Here is a 7,003-nt window from a genome sequence, read left to right as displayed (position 1 = left end):
ACGTGGGTAGGTCACAGGGACAGAGGGCCCTAGCAGGAGCCAGTGCCAGAACAATTTGCACAACAAAATAAAGAGTGAAGTGTTGGATTTTATTCCAAAATATGAAATAAATACCCATGAGTGAATCTAAAGAAAGTTTTTTATTTTTTATTTTTATATTTTAGGGAAGGGTCTACAGGGTGTTCAGGGTCTCACTACTAGATCAGGCTCAGTGATCCGCCTGTTTTCAGCCTCCCAAGAGCTGGGAAGAGCTGGGAATTATAGGCACACACCACCATGCCCAGTCTCACCCCAGGGGCGGGGCTGGCACTGCAGGCCAGGGATTGAACCCCCAGCCCCTGATCCTGCTTGCAGGCTCTTTAATCCGCTGAGCTATTTGGCCAGCCCTACAAAGAAAGTTTTGAACAAATCAATAAATGTGGGAGAAAATAAATAAATGTGAGGGAAGAGATGATCTCTCATATAGATAATTCCAAATAATTTATGCAGATATTCTCCAAAAGAAATCGATCTTAACATCCTTCTGCTAGAGGATGGGCTGTGCCTAATAATCTGGTTTAAAGTGTGAAAGGCTGTGGCACGAAGAGGTGTCCTGGGAGAAAGGCACACCAGGGGAGAAGCCTGGCAGACATTGCCCAGCCAGCTGCTGGAGGTCGGCATCACATGTGCTAAGCATGTTGACTCCCACTGCTCCTGACAGGATGGGCTAGAACAGCACTTCACTTTTGTGGACTTTCCTTTTCTTTGGGGGGAGGGGTATGACCTTTATTGAACTTATCCACCAGAGTGGGAATAATATCTGTATAAAACCAAATGTTTGAGGGCTGGGGAGATAGCTCAGTAGAATAAGCGCTAGCCTGGCAAGCATAAGGTCCTGAGTTCAATCCCCAGTATCGCAAAAAAAAAAAAAAAAAATTGTTTGTTACTATAACTTCTGCATCACAATTAAAATCCAGTTTTATTTTATTTATTTATTTTTAAATCCAGTTTTAAAAACAGTCAACTTGGGCTGGTGAGATGGCTTAGTGGTCTAAAGCACCTACTTAGAACAAGCTTAGCAAAGCACAGGGACCACGGTTCAATCCCCCAGCACCACATGCCAGCCAGCCCCGCCCCCAGGTGGGCTGAGCTGGCCACACACAAAATAAATAAATAAATAAATAAATAAATTTTTTAAAAAACAGTCAACTCAATCAAAATCCACTAACTGATTTTTTTTTTTTTTTTTTTATTTTTTTTGCAGAACCAGGGATTGAAGTCAAGCCCTTGTGCTTGGAGGGAAGTGCTTAAAAACCCACTACTTGAGAATCAATAGCTTCTTTGAAGCTGCAGTAACACTTAAATATGGTTAAGACTCAAATGCAGAAATTTGGTTGGTTGTAAAGATAATTAAACTTCCACCTTGCTCAAATAGAATTACAAAAAGACAAAATTGTGTATTTCACAGAGATACGGTCCACTGGAATCACCAACACTGGATAGCTGTTAAAGAGCATTAGAGTCCTGAGATAATAAGGAATCCAGGCATCCTTTACACAGTCTTCTGTTGTCCTTTCTTCACAGTCAGAGACTTGTGGGTGTGTGGGATGACACCACCTCCCGCAACTGTAGCTTTGATAAGCAAGTCCAATTCTTCATCCCCAGGAATGGCAAGTTCCAAGTGTCGAGGGGTAATGTCTTTAGATGCATTTCCTGCCAGTCCAAGCGCCTCCACCATGAGCTACTCCAGGATGGCCGCGCTGCACACGGTGGCCTGGCACCCACACACCCGTGGCTGGTCGTCCTGGAGTTCAGCTGTGATGGATGCGGCCCACGGGGAACTGCAGACCGGCTCTCTGCAAGCGGGAAACCGCTTTCATCTTGGCTTCTCTGGAGTCCTTCCCGGCCTTCCAACCAGCCAGTTCCAATTCTGCTGAGGCACAAGCACGCAGGCAGGAAACAGGCTAGTGCCACACGCAGTGAGGCCCACCGCTACTCCTCTGCCGCACCGTGATTCAAACTGCCGTGGACTTTTCTAATAACCTCAGATTAGCCTTAAGATGGGAGGCACAGTCTACAAAATACTCTACCAGAACTCTTCAATTTTCAAGATCATCAAAACCAAGGAAACAGGGAAGGAGGGGGAAAAAAAAACAAACAACAAGGAAACTATCCTAGCCTAAGAAGATATGCAGATGAAATGCATTGTGGTATCTGGAGGGATGGATGCTGGAAAAGGATATTAGGGGAAAATTAATTGAATGGGAGTTTAGTTAATAATAATATACTGGTGTTAGCTGTTGAGTTGTGACAAATATTAACATAGTAATTTAAGATGGGAAACTGAGAGGGTGCGGGTGTAACTCAGAAACAAAGCCCTACCCTGGCAAGTGCAAGGTCCTTACTTCTAGCTCTGGTACCCAAAAAACAAACAAAAAGAATGAAAATTGAATGTGGAGTATATGGGGACTCTCTGTACTGTCCTTACAACTTTTCTATAACTCTAAAACTATTCTAAAAGAGAAAGTTAGGGGTTAAAGGTATAGCTCAATGGTGGAACACTTGCCTAGCATGCTGCAGGTTCTGGATTTTTTTTTTTTTTTAGCAGAACCAGGGATTAAACTCAAGCCCTTGTGCTTGCCAGGGAAGTGCTTATTCTACTGAGCCATCTCCCCAGCCCCTTGGATTGGATTCTTTTTTTTGCAGTACCAGGGATTGAACTCAGGTCCTTGCACTTGCCAGGGAAGCGCTTATTCCACTGAGCTATCTCCCTGGCCCCTGGATTGGATTCTTAATACAAAAAAAGAAAAAAAAAAGTTAAAAGACAAAGTACTGGCTAGGCCTGTGTCTCTAAGCCACCGGATGCAGGTATTCTAAGAAGAGGAATGATGAATGGCACCTAAGGGACTCTGAAAAAAGCAGATTTCTGACACTAAGTTAATGAGCTGATCAGGGCTGATCAAAGGAGGTAAGGAAAATAACTTAGTTTTTTTTTTTTTAATTTTATTCATTTATTTATGTGTTTGGGGGGGGCCAGCTCAGCCCACCAGGGGGCGGGGCTGACTGGCATGTGGTGCTGGGGGATTGAACCACGGTCCCTGTGCTCTGCCAAGCTTGTTCTAAGTAGGTGCTTTAGACCACTGAGCCATCTCACCAGCCCAATAACTTAATTTTCAAATCACCCATGGCCCATATACCGTCTGCTTATTTATTTCACAGTACTCAACCTCTATACTGTGTTTACTGGGTTGGTAGGGTCATCTTGGTCTATGCAATTCCTAAGATTCTAGGATGGGGCTTTGTGCTTGGAAGATAGGGGCACAAGAACATGTGATGATGTAGTTCTTGGCAGGGTTCTCAGGGAGAGGCTGGACTGGGCCAGAAGGCAGAGCTTGCCCATGGCTCTGTCTAGCGCTCCATTTCACACCCTGACCCCAACGGCCGTTGAGAAGATGAGCAGTCCAGCAGAGAGGAACCTGAGGCCAGAGGGATAAAGACACTGAAGTGACTTCCCTCACGTCCTCTATCCTGTGAGCTGCCTGGAGGGTCTTGCCTTGGTAGTCACCTCAAAGTCAGAACCCAACAGGGTACGCTGTGACTGAGTTTTGTCTCCGTAGGCAAGGTTTAATGACTTGTTTCACAATTTCTTTCAGTCAAGCATAAAAACTAGAGTTTATTTGTTTTTCCAGCATCAAAAATGCAACCGTTTGAAAGATTTTGTGTTGTGAAAGAGTGTCTGTCATGCTGTTAATGCCTTAAACCATTCTTTTTTTTTTTTTTATGCAGAACCAAGGATTGAACTCAAGCCCTTACGCTTGCCAGGGAAGCGCTTATTCCACTGAGCCATCTCCCCAGCCCCCTTTAAACAATTCTAATGCTTACATTTTGAGGCTGAGTTGATTAAGCAGGAAAATGGGAACCCTTGGTCTGACAGTGTTGGAAGTTGACTGGGTTTTCAGTGACTTCTCCAGAGGTTTGGGTGGGTGAGGTCAAATCCAGTTAAGTGAGGGGATGAGGGACGTGGCCGAGTTCTCCTGCATCCCATAAACCCATGGAGAGTTTTAGAGGAATTTGTCTCCTAAAGATTTGTGTCATCAAACTCACAAACTAGAGCTTTGGGAACTGGCTCAGCTTTCAGTGCACCTTTCTGCTTCTTAAGTTTCCTGCCCCACTTCTTTTTACAGCCTTATCAATCCACATGCAGCTGTAAGGAACTGTCTCAGTTACTTTTTACTCATTGCTGGAACAAATATCTGGCCCTCAAAATGAAGGAAGGAAAGGTTTATTTAGCTCACAGTTTGTGGCGGTTTCAGTTCATACTCTGCTGGCTACAAGGCAAATGGCAGCAGAAAACAATGAAGAGCAGAAGAGGAGCCCAGCTGCCGCATCCATCATAACTCCTCCGAAGACTGGGACTTCTCCAAGGAAGCAGGGCAAGACTTCAACTCCTTTATATAACTTTTTGTTCTGAGTCACTCTGGGGTGGCCCATGGCCCCAGGGTGGAACCAATGGCACCCCAGGTTGGGCCTTGCCCTACTGCAGGGCAGGGAGAGGCCCCCATACCTGAACTGCCCTAGCAGATTCAGCCAAGTTGACACAATGTATCAACTACCACAGAAACGCTATGGTGAGAGCCAGTTTGGTCTTCCCCAGGGATATTGAATTAACTGTCACCTTGTGTGATCTGGCAGGCCAGGAGGATCAGGAAGACCTAACCAAATCCTCTTCTGGTTGAGATAAAAGGTTAGGTACAGGGCTTCCCTAACAAGTGAGAGATGCTGCAAATAAATAAATAAAGATGGGGAAGTGTAGTGTGGCCAAGGAACTTTGCAAGACCACACGCTGGAATGAGTGGATCCCATTCTTTCTTTGAGGTGCCATGACTGTCGACGTGGTACTACCTTCAGTTCCCTAGGATGCTTATGGTTAGGTCAGTTTGGCAGGTGTACCCTTTTTCCTAGAGCTCTGTGCTGGGCCATCCTTACTAAGGGAGGTCCCAATGTCTGTGTGATCATGACTGTCAGAGGCAGGAAAAGAAGAACAAGATGATAGTCATGGCACATGCCTATCATCCTAGCACCCAGGAGGCCGAGGCAGGAGGATGGTGCGCTCCAGACCAGCCTCAAGATGATGGTGCTGGCTCTGTGAGTCTGAGTGATCCAGACCCACAATGACATCACATTTCATTGTCACTTATTCAGCCCTTCCTCCCTATGCTCTGGGTCCTCAATAAGATTATCTGAAACCTCCCTCCAAGGAGGATGATAGTACGAGGTTCTTCTGCTCACATTTCAGTGCTGAAGCAAACCACAGGGCTACGCTTCACTCCATGGGCTAGGAAGTACATTTGTTTCTGCCTTTCACTTAGGAATAGAACCAGAGATATTTGTTGAGCACACTAACACCCCAGAGCCCTCCTCTACCAGGCAAAACAGGGCTTCTTGAGTGGGCCCTTGGAAAGCTTCTCTCTTCCTTCTGCATTTCTTCCTTTCTCTTTGTTTCTGTGGTACTGGGGATTGAATCTAGGACTCTAGTCATGCTTGTCATGTGCTATATTCCCAAACTATCTTGTATTCCAGGTCTCACTAAATTGCTCAGGCTGGCCTCAAACGTTTGATCCTCCTGCCTCAGCCTTCCAAGTAGCTAGGATTACTGGTGTGTAACCCTGCAGTAGGGCAAGGCCCAACCTGGGGTGCCATTGCGTTCACCCTGGGGCCATGGGCCACCCCAGAGTGACTCGGTACGAAAAGTTATATACAACCTTGGCAAGCTTCTTTCTTTGCATGGTTAGAGTATGTGTTTTTGATGTACCTTTTCTATTGTGACAACTTTCATTTCACAGGGCTTTTGGGGAATCAACTAGTAGATTCTACAGCCTTTCTAGGTGGGGGAGTTCTGGGGAGGCCAACCTGACTTCCCCAAACCAGTGAGCTGGAAATGCCTTTTGGATGATCAAATATAGCTATAATTTTGTTAACAAAAGCACAGGTTAATGATAGCTCTAATACATTATGGTGTTAACTGGATTCATTCATTCATTCATTCATTCATTCATTCATTCATTCATTCATCTGTCCATCACTCATGCCTAGGATATCCCAGACCCACACGTCCATCTGGGTTGCCAGCTTTCAATGGGAATGTTGAATCGAGGTTCCACAGAGGAGGGTGACTGATACAGGGTGTCTGGAAGTCCTGTCTGGGATGATCACCTGGCAGAAGGCAGTGGGTTTAGTTCCTAGGACAGCAAGTAAAGAAAGCTGTAGGGAAAGTTTTCAAGAAGGGCTGGCAGGAGCAGATTTGTTCCATTTGTTCAATAGCTGCAAGGGCATGAATTGGATCAATAGGTGGAAGTGACAAGCAGGCAGATTTCAGCTCAATTTGGGTTCAGCCTTTTGACTAGAAAGTCCAGCAAGGGAACGGCAAGATTCCTTGAAAGCTGGGAATTCCTACTCTCTGCAGTCCTCAAAAAGGCTGAATGCCCTCTCTCATCGATTATTTCTAATGTTCTTCCCAAATCTGAGCTCATAATTCCTAAGGAAAGAGATTTCCAAGCATTTCTTATTTCAGGATCTAAAATTTCATCTTTAATTTATTTTTTTTAAATTTTATTTGTGTGTGTGTGTGTGTGTGTGTGTGTGTGTGTGTGTGTGGCCAGCTCAGCCCACCGGGGGCGGGGCTGGCTGGCATGTGGTGCTGGGAGATTGAACCGTGGTCCCTGTGCTTTGCTAAGCTTGTTCTAAGTAGGTGCTTTAGACCACTGAGCCATCTCACCAGCCCCTTCATCTTTAATTTAAATGAAGGCATGTACCCTCTGGCATAAGAGTTATTCTTCTCCACAATCAACATCAGTAATAATAATCATTAATACTTTCAATTAGGGCTGAGGAGATGGCTCAGTAGAATAAGCGCTTCCCTGGCAAGCGCAACGGCCTGAGTTCAATCCCTGGTTCCGAAAAAAAAATACTTTCAATTGCTTCTCTCTCTCTCTCTCTCTCTCTCTCTCTCTCTCTCTCTCTCTCT

At 45.3% G+C, this 7,003-nt stretch overlaps 1 pseudogene; it reads right to left on the bottom strand.

Annotated features, from left to right (window-relative positions):
* Positions 1 to 1,447: 1,447 nt before the first annotated feature.
* Positions 1,448 to 7,003, bottom strand: part of LOC101564881 — a 15,930-nt pseudogene continuing 10,374 nt past the window's right edge.

This window comes from Octodon degus, unplaced genomic scaffold (assembly GCF_000260255.1).
Source record: "Octodon degus isolate 3935 unplaced genomic scaffold, OctDeg1.0 scaffold00003, whole genome shotgun sequence".
Lineage (NCBI taxonomy): Eukaryota > Metazoa > Chordata > Mammalia > Rodentia > Octodontidae > Octodon > Octodon degus.
Note: the sequence above shows the minus strand (reverse complement) of the source record. Positions and strands in the feature narration are given on the sequence as shown.